The sequence below is a fragment of the Mus pahari genome, chromosome 2 (assembly GCF_900095145.1).
Source record: "Mus pahari chromosome 2, PAHARI_EIJ_v1.1, whole genome shotgun sequence".
In the NCBI taxonomy this organism is placed as follows: domain Eukaryota; kingdom Metazoa; phylum Chordata; class Mammalia; order Rodentia; family Muridae; genus Mus; species Mus pahari.
This window is the reverse complement of record NC_034591.1, coordinates 93,640,208-93,653,575: the sequence shown is the minus strand read 5'-3', so window position 1 is coordinate 93,653,575 and position 13,368 is coordinate 93,640,208. Positions and strand designations below refer to the sequence as shown.

General features: G+C 35.8%; 1 pseudogene; it reads right to left on the bottom strand.

The window, feature by feature from the left end:
* Positions 1-12,476, bottom strand: part of LOC110316843 — a 117,945-nt pseudogene extending 105,469 nt beyond the window's left edge.
* Positions 12,477-13,368: the final 892 nt, after the last annotated feature.

Here is a 13,368-nt window from a genome sequence, read left to right as displayed (position 1 = left end):
ACTTACATTTCCCTGATGACTAAGGAGGTTGAACATTTTTTCTAAGTGCTTCTTGGTCATTAGAGATTTTCAATTTAGGATTGTCTGTCTAGCTCTGTATCCTTTGTCTTTATTGGGTTATTTGGTTTGTTGTCTAATTCCTTGAGTTTTTTTTAGAAAATATGTTGGATATTAGACTTCTGTTGGATATAGGGTTGGTAAAGTTTTTTTTTTCCAATTCTGTATACTATTGTTTTGTCTAGTTGTTGGTGTCTTTTACCTTACAGAAGCTTTTCGGTTTCATGAGGTACTATTTATTAATTGTGGATCTTATTGCCTGAGCCACTGGTGTTCTACTTAGAATGGGGTCTCTTCTGCCAATGTGTTCAAGGTTATTCTCCACTTCCTATTCTCTTAGATTAGTGTACTCAGTTTTATGTCATGATTTTAGATTTATGTGGATTTGAGTTTTGTGCAGCGTGCCAGATATGGATCTATTTACATTCTTCTACACAAAGGCAACCAGTTAGACAAGCACCACTTGTCACAGATTCTTTCTGCTGTTGTATGGCTTTGCATCCTTTTTCAAAAATCAAGTGACTGTAGGCGCGTGGAATTATTTATGTACCTTTGATTTTATTCCATTGATAAGCCATTCATTTTATGCCAATTCCATGCAGATTTTATTAATATTACTCTGCAGTCCAGCTTTAAATCAGGGATGGTGATGCCTCCAAATGGTTTTTATTCTACAGGATTGTTTTACCTATGTTGGGTTTTTTTAAAATGAAATTAAGAATTGCTCTTTCAAGGTCTTTAAAGAATTGTGTTGTAATTTTGATAGGAATTGCATTGAATCTGTACATTGCTTCAAGTCTGTTATGCTTTTATATTTTCTGGATAATAGAATTCCCATTCATTTTCTTCCTTACAAAAATACTTTGACCTAAGGTTGTTTGCAATTTTATAAACTCTCAAATCCATATGATTTCTTTTTTTAAACTTATTTTATTAGATATTTTCTTCATTTACACTTCAAATGCTATCCCGAATGTCCCCTATACCCTCCCCCCACCCTGCTTCGCTACCCACCCACTCCCACTTCTTGGCCCTGGCATTCCCCTGTATGGGTCATATAAAGTTTGCAAGACCAAGGGGCATCTCTTCCCAACAATGACTAACTAGGCCATCTTCTGCTATATATGCAGCTAGAGACACGAGCTCTGGGGGTACTGATTAGTTCATATTGTAGTTTCACCTATAGGGTTGCAAACCCCTACAGCTCCTTGGGTAATTTCTCTAGCTCCTCCATTGCGGTCTCTGTGTTCTATGCTATAGATGACTGTGGGCATCCATTTCTATATTTACCAGGCATTGGCATAGCCTCACAGAGATAGCTATATAAGTGTCTTTTCAGTAAGACCATGCTGGCATAAGCAATAGTGTCTGTGTTTGGTGGATGATTACAGGATGGACCCCCCAGGTGGGGCAGTCTCTGGATGGTCCATCCTTTCGAGTCAGCTCCAAACTTTTTCTCTGCCACTTCTTCATGGGTATTTTATTCCCTAATTTAAGGAGGAAAGAAGTATCCATGTGTTGGTCTTCCTTATTCTTGATTTTCTTGTGTTTTGGAGATTGTATCTTGGATATACTAGGTTTCTGGGNTAATATCCACTTATCAGTGAGTGCATATCAAGTGAGTTCTTTTGTGATTGGGTTACCTCACTCAGGATGATATCCTCCAGATNCATCCATTTGCCTAAGAATTTCATAAATNCNTTGTTTTTAATAGCTNAGTAGTACTCCATTGTGTAAATGTACCACATTTTCTGTATCCATTCCTCTGTTGAGGGATGCTTGTGGACGTTGTACATCGTGGTGCGGAGCCTAGTGCGCACCACGATGTACAACGTCCACAAGCAGAAAATTCATTCCCAGTCTGTTGGTGGCCTCTTTGTCTTATTGATAGTATCTTTAGCTTTACAGAAGCTTTGGAATTTCATGAGGTCCCATTTGTTGATTCTTGATCTTACAGCACAGGCCATTGCTGTTCTGTTAAGGAATTTTTCCCCTGTGCCCATTTCTTCAAGGCTTTTCCCAACTTTCTCCTCTATATATTTCAGTGTCTCTGGTTTTATGTGGAGGTCTTTGATCCACTGAGCTTTGAGTTTTGTACAAGGATATAAGAATGGATCAATTCGTATTCTTCTGCATGCTAACAGCCAGTTGTGCCAGCACTATTTGTTGAAAATGCTGTCTTTTTTCCACTGGATGGTTTTAGCTCCTTTGTAAAAGATCAGGTAACCACAGGTCTGTGGGTTCATTTCTGGGTCTTCAATTCTGTTCCACTGATCTACCTGTCTGTCACTGTACCAGTACCATGAAGTTTTTAGCACAATTGCTCTGTAGTACAGCTTGAGGTTAGGCATGGTGATTCCACCAGAGGTTCTTTTACTGTTGAGTATAGTTTTTGCTATCCTAGGTTTTTTATTATAACAGATGAATTTGCATATTGCCCCTTCTAATTCAGTGAAGAATTGGGTTGGAATTTTGATGGGGATTGCATTGAACCTGTAGATTGCTTTTGGCAGGGTAGCCACTTTTACTATATTAATCCTGCTGATCCATGAGCATGGGAGATCTTTCCATTTTTTGAGAACTTCAATTTCTTTCTTCAGAGACTTGAAGTTTTTGTTATACTGTTCTTTCATCTCCTTAGTTAAAGTCACACCAAGGTATTTTATATTTTTTGTGACTATTGTGAAGGGTCTTGTTTCCCTAATTTCTTTCTCATCTCACCAGGATCTTCTGGCTTTCATTTTCTCTGGTGAGAAGTCTGGAGTAATTCTAATATGCCTGCCTTTATATGTTATTAATATTCTGTCTTTATTTAGTACATTTGTTGTTCTGATTATTATGTGTTGGGAGGAATTTCTTTTCTGGTCCAGTCTATTTGGGGTTCTGTAGGCTTCTTGTATGTTCATGGGCATCTCTTTCTTTAGGTTTGGGAAGTTTTCTTCTATAATTTTGTTGAAGATGTTTGCTGACCCTTTAATTTGAAAATCTTCATTCTCATCTACTCTTAATATCTGTAGGTTTGGCTTTCTCATTGTGTCCTAGATTTCCTGGATGTTTGGAGATAGGATCTTTTTGCATTTTGCATTTTCTTTGATTGTTGTGTCTATGTTCCCTATGGAATCTTCTGTACCTGATATTCTCTCTTCCATCTCTTGTATTCTGTTGCTAATACTCACATCTATGGTTCCTGATTTCTTTCCTAGGGTTTCTATCTCCAGAGTTGTCTCCCTTTGGGTTTTCTTAATTGTTTCTACTTCCTTTTGCAGATCCTTAATGATTTTGTTCAATCCATCCCCTGTTTTTTTGTGTGTGTGTTATCCTGTAATTATTTAAGGGATTTTTGTGTTTCTTCTACCTGTTTAGTAGTGCTTGCCCTTAGTTCTTTAAGAACTTCTTCCTGTTTAGCAGTGGTCTCCTGTAATTCCTTGAGGAATTTTTGTGCTTCCTCTTTAAGGGCTTCTACTTGGATAGCATTGTTCTCCCGTATTTCTTTGAGTGAGTTATTAATGTCCTTCTTCAAATCTTCTACCACCATCATGAGATATGCTTTTAAATCCACATCTTGCTTTTCGGGTGTGTTGGGGTATCCAGGACTCACTGTGGTTGACGTACTAGGTTCTGATGGTGCCCCGTGTTCTTGGTTTCTGTTAGTAAGATTCTTATGTTTGCCTTTTGCCATCTGGAAATCTCTAATGTTAATTTTCAAGTTGTCTCTGGCTGGAGTTTGATCCTCCTGTGATTCTGTTAGCCCCTGTCAGCACTCCTGGGAATCCAACTCTCCCCTGCATCCCCTTGGTCAGAGCACTCTCTGCAGGCAAGCTCTCCTCTTAAAAGGCAGGTATCTGGAGCTGTGATCCTCCTTCTGAGTCCTAGGGTCAGAGCCCTCCCTGTACACTGACTCTCCCTGCGTGATCCAGAGGACCTGTGATCTCAAGGACCTGTGGTGTGGAGAGTCCTGCTAAGTGCTCAGCTGTCTCCACTGGTGTTCGGAAGAGAGATGGCAGGGGTGGCAGCCACCAAACTGGAACCCCACCTCTGGGTGGGCAGTGTTCCTTTGTCCCTGTTCCTGCTGGCACAAGCCCCTGCTGGATTCTCTGGAATTGATTGTGTTCCACTCATCTGTGATCCCGATGACCGTGATCCAGAGGATCTGTGGTGTGGAGAGTCCTCTGGAGAGCTCAGCTGCCTCTGCTGCATTCAGAAGAGAGATCTCCATATGAGTTCTAAGCTTAAATATTTCAGTTATATGATCTCACTGACCAAATAATGACATTGTGTATGTTTTCTGACAACATATCAATTTAACAAAATCCATACATCTATATCTATATCTATCTATCATCTATCTATCATCTATCTATCTATCTATCTATCTATCTATCTATCTATCTATCTATCTAACAGTGTCAGTGTATTTATATAAAGTATATAAAACTAAGTATTTGTCTGCACTAATGCAAAGGAGGTGAAAGTGATGTTTCTTAATACTTAGTAATGGAAACCATTTCTTAGCCCTTTCTGTATTAGATCCTAAATGAAGCAGATATTGTTATTTATACTTTTATATAAAATGTCTTTAGATACCAAAGAAAGAAATTAAGAAAGACAACAGATGGTGACAGATCTTACATGATCATGGATCTCAAGAACTAATCTTGAAAATTGGTTGTCCTACCATATCAATTTAAAGATTCAGTATAATCTCAATGAATATACAGGAGACTTTTTTCACAGATATTGAAAAGAAATTTCAAAATTTATTCAGAGTTAGAAATAATCAAGCACAGTCACTGTTTTCCTGAACAAAATAAATATTGCTGGGGTTATAACTACACATACTCCAAATTATGCTACAAAGCCATTATAATTAAAACACAGATTAATGACATTGAATGGTAGACCCAACTATAACTCCATGTAATTCCAGAGGTCTTAGTTAAGACAAAATGCCAATATCTATTACATATTGGAAAAAAATGTCTTCCAAATGATACAGGAAACAGAATTTAACACAGTGAAAGAGAAAACTAGATTTCTCATGTTATGTAAAAACTACACTCCAAATTGATGAGGCATTGAAATTGGTGCCTTAAAAGGTAGGTAATACACTCCCTACTTTATAGGAACAGAAAAGCACTTTTGAAACAGGACTGAAGAAGGGCAGGAAATAAGATCAACAACTGACAAATGGAATCTCATGAAAATAAAAAACTTTTGTACAAAATAAGAAGGAAAGAAGGAAAGAAAGTAATGCTACTATTAGAACTGTCAGCTAAGTAAATATGCATCATACCGAGTAAGGGAAAGTATTTTATAGCTATACCTCTGACATAGAATTATTGTCTAAATTTATTACAAGAACTCAAAAAACTCAACTTCAAGGAAACAACCTTTTAATTTTTTTTTAAAAATCAACTATACAAAATAACATTAATCTTCAAAATAATAATTGCAATTAGCTAGTAAATGCTTTAAGATACGTTCAACATCCTTAATGTTCAACATTATTAAACTTGGTTTTAATCCACTTTAAACATTGCCATGGCCATAACCATGTATATAAAAAATGACAAATGCTACTGTGGATGTAGGGAAAGTGACTCATACACTAATAGTGCTAGTATAAAAAGGTGAAGGGAATTTATGTTTCAATATGAATGTTTTTCAAATGCATAAATGCATAACTACTATACAATCTTACTTCTAGGAATATAAACTAAGAGCTTTCTTACTACAGAGATTTCTGCACATCTATGACTATTGCTAAGGAATGGAATCTACCCAGATATTAATCAACTTATGAAAGTTATATAAAAATATGCTACACATATGGTAGAAAACATTGATCAACTGTAAAGAAAAATGATAACATTCTGAAATTGCTGCAAAATTTAGATGCAGGACATAGTAATGATAATCTTCAATAGACCAAGAAATGCTCTATTTGCTGGTTAGGTTTAATTATCCTGGATGGTGCTATATGGCTGTGGTAAGAAAAAGGTATAAATGATGTTATACATATACTCTGCCATGTAGATTATAATGCTGCCTGCCAAGCAAGATGTCCCAGTGGTGCAATGGTAGAAAACTCTTTATGGGTGACTTTAACTGCATTTTAATTGGTATTTAGGAAGGAATTCAATGTTTTTATTTATTAAATCTATTATTTCTATTATTTCATTATTAAATATAAATTTAACATAGTTATAGCCAGAGAAGTCATAGACTATTGGACAATTAACATTTTGCTAAATGGCCACTGCCTTCTAGATAATTATGCTGATAGATTTGTGCTATTATCTACCTTTGTCAAAGAAACTTTTTATTGTTTAGTGCAGTCATTACTGGGGTTCTATCAGAGAGTGATATTTGTTCAAATGTCTGAGAATAAAAGAGTATGAGTGCCCAGCTGTTAAGGAAAGGAATAAGATAAATTAATCATGAATTGAGATTTCAAAATTTGTGATTAATAAATACCATTTTCTCTCTATAAGTTATCATCTCAGGTATTTCTTGAAATACCAGAAATTTGACTAACATAGTTAAGAAAACAAATAAATATTCTAGGATAATGTAAGTGGTAAGAAAATGGAAAGTGAACAAAGAATAGGTGTAAGTTTTTTGTCACGTACTCACAATAACCTTGAACATCATCCTGGAGGTAGATTATAGATATAATTGTTTATTATATAGATGCTTTTGATAAATTTTGTGTTTAAAGCAGATTAATTATCAGCTAGACCTTCCATAAGGATGCCATTCATATCAGCAAAACAGAGGCCCTTGTGCTGCTCAGAGTTCCAAGTAAGCCTTGTTATTCCTTCCAGGACATGGAATTAAATCATAAGAAAAGGTTTACATAGCACTGGGACTAATATACAAAAACTTAATGTTATAAGAAAGCAAGAATAAAACAGATGTCATATCATAGTTTCTGTATAAAAATTACATTTACCCAATGGAGGGAAAGGTTTTTGAATGTATATTTACTACTTTAATATACAACTATGATTTATTTCTTGTTTCAAATTGTATTTTATTTTCATATACTCTCACTTTGATCTTTCCCATATGGTTTAAGGTACCCTAGGCTTAAAATATTATAACCTGTTTTTTGTTTTGTTTTGTTTTTAAGTACAAAGAAATGATTGAGAAAATTTTAGTTACAGGAAGGTATCTGGGAGATTGAAACTGCATGGTCAAGGACTTTGAAACTCAGAAGACTTATTCTAGAGACAGGCAATGGCTGGGACATGTGTGAAACCCTGGGTGAATGAGGGTAGAAGAAGGAGAAGCTCTCAGTATAGATTGACAAAAAACTAGGCAATTAGTTTCTGAACAAATGAATTGGTATAGATTCCACAGAGTTGTATAGTTGTAGAATATGAATATTAGAAAAACATAGAAAGAGTTGAGGGGTCAAAATTCATCTAGCAAAGATATGACTCAGTAGCTAAGAAAAGGGAGAGGTATAGTAGTGTACAGATAGCCCTGTTACCCAGTAAAAACCAAGAAATCTAAACTCATAAGTTTGAAATCAACCTTTCGGACAGAGATAGTCATGTACCTGTTTAGAAATGTCTGCTAAATAAACCTGTGTAAAACTTTGTTTCTTCTTGTAGCAGGCTAGAAATTTTGCTTCCCAAGAACCTAATGTTAGGCTATCACTAGGATACCATCATTGCTACTTTAAAAAATCCTTCTAAGCAAGCTGGGGAATATAAATTGTTGGCACACATCAAGACCATTTGAAAACATTAGCAATATTCTTAGTGGGGAACTCTGGTGGAATTATTATCCCATTTTTAATTGGGAAAGATGTATGCTAAATAGTTTTATTTTGAGCACTAGCTGTAATAATTTTGTTGCCTCTGGCATACTCACAGGGTTTAATCCTCAAAAAAAAATTAGCAAAAGGTTTTTAACATTGGCTTTTATTTTTAAGTATTGAAGCTGCTTAAGTGTAAACAGTCTGCCATCATTGTGAATAAATGCAGCTAATGTGGCTTGTAAAAGAAATTAAAGGAAGAATGAGGATGTTCTGTATCTTTTTAAAAAAACATTGAAATGTGCTAGTGATGAATTGAGGTCAATATCTTATGTTTTATGTATTTGAAGTAGCTTATTTGCATAAATCAAAACGCTTAGTCTCTCTATCTGCTGAAAGTAAAATATTGCTCATCTCTATAAAGGACAAATCAACATTCAATTTGTGTACACTAGAGAAAATGATGTTTTTCTCTAGAGCCAAAACATACTGTTCCTACCAAGACAATCAAAGTATGGAATGAGAAAGAAAATTCAAATTGAAACTTGACCCAAGAAAGGAGATACATTTACAGAAAAGAATCATGTATGGGAAATTATGCTTTACTAGGCTGGTGGAGGGTGTGGGTCTATGAACACATGGCATTTGTCTGTGAGGTCTAGGAGGAAACAAGGAGAGCTTGATGCTTTCATGATGACACAATGAGAGTTGATTCTGAGCAAGAGAAAGCTCTGAAATGATGTAAATGATGAAGTGATGGCTATGAAATGAAGTAAAAGAATTTTTTAAAGGTAAACATTTTTTGACTTTTCTGTTGCAGACTGTAAAATGTGAGGAAAATAATGAATCATTACTAAATAAATGTGAGTACATGAGTAATTATTTTATGCAGTGATAAGGGACAATGGAGACATTACTCAGAGGTTATTTTCTCACGTGTCATAATGGATGAGGTCTTTGTTGTACAGGAACACATGAAATAAAATAATACAGTAATATTTATTATTAACTGAAAAAGAGGAATTTTTTTTATCCCTGTTTCAATACTCTGCCTAAACATTGACCAAAGAGGGTATGTACAATATTTGCAAATGTTTAGAATGTTGAAAAGAATTGTCTATGGCTATCTTGGTTGTAAAATGCCCTTAATTTAAATTGGTTTTAATGACCTATTTCTTTTTCCTCATCACTTCACTATTTTATTTATTATTATATGATCCACATTATTAATATAAAATTTCTCTTGATTATTTGGGAGCTTCATACAATTTACCTTCATCACACTCTCTTCTCATTCATCCCAGGTCAAACTCCCTGTGTCTCTTTATTAGGGAATTGAGTCCATGGAATTTGAGAGATATTAACAACCAATGATTGTTAATTCCTGTTGTTTTTGTTGTTGGAGATGATATTATATGTGTGCAATTCAGTTCTTTGGATATGTTGTGAGATGATTTATATCTTGTGTTTTCTTGGATATAGTTACTCTCCTTGTGTTAAGAGTTTTGCTTCTAGTACCCTTTGTTGAGCTGGGTTAGTAGAAATATATTGTTTAAATTTAGTTTTTGTTATGGAATATCTAGGTGTCTCCAACTATGGTGATTGAGAGATTTTTTTTTAAATTTTGGTTATAGTAGTATTCTTTTCATTTTGTCCCAAATTTCCTGGATATTTTGAGTTAGAAACTTTTTAATACTTGAATTTTATTGAGTGATATGTCAATAATTTCTATGTTCTTGAACTTGCCTTTTGCTCTCTGGCCATTTTTGGCATTTACTGGCCAAGGTGTTTCAGACTGGAGCCATGCTCCTTAGAATCAGGTAGAGTTGTGTGACCTGGGTTAGATTAGGCGTCCTAGGAGGCAGGCAGTGCTGTTTCAGGTTAGGACAGGCCTCCTACATCCCTAATTAGAGCATGCCTCCTGTATTCTTGTGACCTGGTGTTGCTGGTTATGGTGGACCTCCTAGGAGTCAGGTAAGCTGTGGTGATTGGGCAGGGACGGGAAGCAGGTTCGCAGACTTGCCAATGGTTCACATGGAGAAGCAGACTGGAAGGGTGATGATGTTCTGGCAGGGTGGATAAATCCCACATCTGCTGGGTTCTGTGAGGGTTTCAGCTGGCATGGGTGTTGGGGCTGGGGTCTCATATGTGTTCCTAGTTTTGGCAGACCTCCTGGAGTTCTGGAGTCCTGGGAGGTGGACAAGCTTGTCCATCTGAAAGAACTTCCTTCAAAAGCATGAAAGCAAACTGCTGAGATGATGCTTAGCAGAAGAACACAAAATGTATGTACCAACTCCTTTCATGTTACTGATGACACAGAGTCATTCCTCTGTTTTCTTCTAAAGAATAGCTTTGTTGACTATTCCCTGTTTCTCTAATATTTATTCATAAAAGTTCAGGTTTCTGATCGTTTGTGTGCACGTATATGTTTGCAGGTGTTCCTGTAGAAATGTAGACAGGTATATGAATGTCAGGGAACAATATTAGATTTATGATTCAGGAATGGTAGATACATTGTTTTGAATTTGACTTTTTTAGTTCTCTTGGAATTTGCCAAATGGCCTGGTTGGCCACTGAGCCCAGAGTTCCAGCTTAGTCCATTTCTTCAGTGATGGGTTTACAAACATCTAAAACCGTGTTCTGGAAGGGTACTTAGAGCTCTTACCCACAGTGCCATCCAGTGTTCTCTGTCTACCTCATTTTTATTTTAACATGTGTTTAGAGATTGAATTCAAGTCTTCTCTTTGAAAATTCAACAGCAGAACTTTTCTGATGGAGCTGTCTGAGTTCCCTATATTTATTAATTAATTTATTTTTGTTTATTGGTGCATGTGGGTGGGGTGGTGAGGGTGAGGTGTGTGTGGGTGAAGTGTGTGTGTGTGAGATGTGTGGGTGAGGTATGTGTGGGTCAAGTGTGTGTATGTGAGGTGGTAGGGGAGAGGTATGTACCTGTGAAGTCCAGAAGGGAGGATCACGTGTCCTTTGAGTCTGGAATTACAGTGGTTATAATCCACTCTACATGAGTACTGGGAAGCAAACTTAGTTTTTCTAGAAGAGCTGCAAGCAATCTTAAACACTGAACCATTTCTAGCCACCTATTTCATTAATTTATCATATGCTCCAAATTAATTTTGTTGTTCCTGTTTTACTAATAGTTTTAGTGGGTATTATGCTTAATAATAGGTTCTTAGTTTGTTTTTTCAAATTTATAAAGAGGGGTGATGGCAACATTGCATTTCATCATATGTGGATTTGTCTTTCTTCTTCTAGGCATCTGGAGTAGACTTTGTACATGGGTCTTAATTTTTCTTCATTGTATAGACAAGCTAAGAATGTAAGATTGTAGCTTCACAACTGTTATTCAAGGCTCACAAGCAAACAGTCATTTCCACTAAAGACATACATGTCCTCTTCTAGGAAAAACACCCTTGGCCATATTGATAGGACCAAATACTGTGATGCTTACATATTCTGGGATATTCAATATATAGTTCCGGTGGTTATCCCTTTGGGTCATTGCTTTAATATGCTTATAGGTGTCTTTCTATATTGCCAGCTTCTACATAAATGAGTGCTATAGTGTGTAGTACAATCATAGAAGACAATGAGCCTTGGAATCATGTCTGCTAATTATTACATAGGGCTACCACTTGTTACTCTGTGACCATAATCAAATTTATTATCTGCAGAATCTGTTACCTTGTCTTTCAACATGTGGTGGTTAATGATTGGAATGAAATATAATTCTGTTCCATCTCTTTGAAAGACAGGAGGGAAGGAAAGGAATATCACACCAAAGTTGTTTAAGGAAAACAGGAGGAATTGCAATCTAGAGGACAACTTTAACTTCTTCTGAAGCAGCTTGCTAACACAGGGCAAGGAAGCCTTGAGTTATTCGAATGTCTAAAATTCTGAATACTTTTTTCAATGCCTCTATGTTTAGTAAGAAGTGCATGATGGGCCATTTTTCTTTCAACTTGCCTGCATTTAGAATCCCTCAGGAATCATACTACTGGTTGTGTCTTTATCTATAAGGGGGTTATCAGAGCAGTTTTACTGAGGTGAGAAGAGCCACTCTGAGTACAGGCATCACCATTCCATGGGTTGGAACTTCTCCAACTAAAGAAAAAGGAGAAAATGGAGAAATTTCAGCATTCATCACTCTTCCTGACTGTAGATATGGCCAGCTACCTTCTGTCCCTGTTGCTACCCCTTCTCTGAACTGGAGAATGCATGTTCAAAGAGTAAGCTGAAATGGGCCCTGTATTCTTTAAATTTCTTCTCCCATGCATTTTGTTAATACACAGAGAAAATTAATTAACATGGGAAGGAGCAGATTGATGCTGCAGTATGATATAGTTCTCAGTCCTGAGGATGAGACAGGCTGTAACTCTAGAATTTTCTTTTTTTCTTTTTTTTTAAATTTTATTTATTTATTTATTTTAGAATTTTCTTTTAAACAAACAATGAAACAACAACAAATCCCTCTTCTCAGGTACCACCATGAAAGCAAAACCTTTAAAACTCTCCTAAATTCTTATGTGTTTCTCTAGACTCACTTTAGCACTAAAATATTTACCAAGTACAGACAGCCATCCACAGCTGTTCTACATTTCTCCTTAAGCAGCTTCTCAGTTTCATGCTTCGCCATTGCCCTCTGTTGTTTACTGAGTATGACTATGGAGAAGGCTCACAGAGTGAGCTACCCTATTTCTTCATCTTGGTTAGTATAGGAACTGCCTTTAATTTCATGTACAAGGCAACTTGCTTTCTTTCCCTGTCTCTTTGCTATAGTTTTGTTAATTTCCGTTTATGTTTGCATCTCAGGACATTTATAAGCTGATCTTTGAAGTGAACTGGGAAAAATTCCATCAAAAGAAAAACAATGAAAAGAAAAGTCCTGAAAACTCATTTGCTTGAACAAGAATTCAGTTTTCAATTCTCTTCTATATGGTCCATTTCACAATAGTTAAGCAAGACTGCAAGGTGCCATCTTGAATCAAATTATCAGTTTCATTGTAGAGAAAAGATGCTTACTGCCTTAAGAGAATTAATAAACAAGCTGTAAGGAACTGTTGGATTTGATAGAGCATTTTTAATATAAAAACTTACTCTGAAGAACATGAACAACTTTCATTAATTAATTTATAAATGTAAAAATGCAAGAACAGCAAATGAGATGAATAGGGCAGAGGTAACCACCTTGATACTTCCAATTAAAACAAAATAAAGAAATAAGTGGACATCATGCCTTAGAGGTTATAGTTGTATACAGGTATCTGAGGGACTAGCAACTTAGGTATTCAGACATTTGCAAGCAGGTGGAAAGAGGAAAACAGAAAAGTACAAAAGACAACATTATGGGAGGAAAAGCAGTTAACAGATTTCAATTTTATGGTGATCTTTGTCTACTTTAATGTCAAGTTTGATATATATATTTTAAATCAGGTTTATAAAGAAAGAATGTATCTTCAATGTTTGTTAGATGGAAAAACAAGATAAGTAAATTCTTATACAATTCATATATCAGTAACTAAGCATTG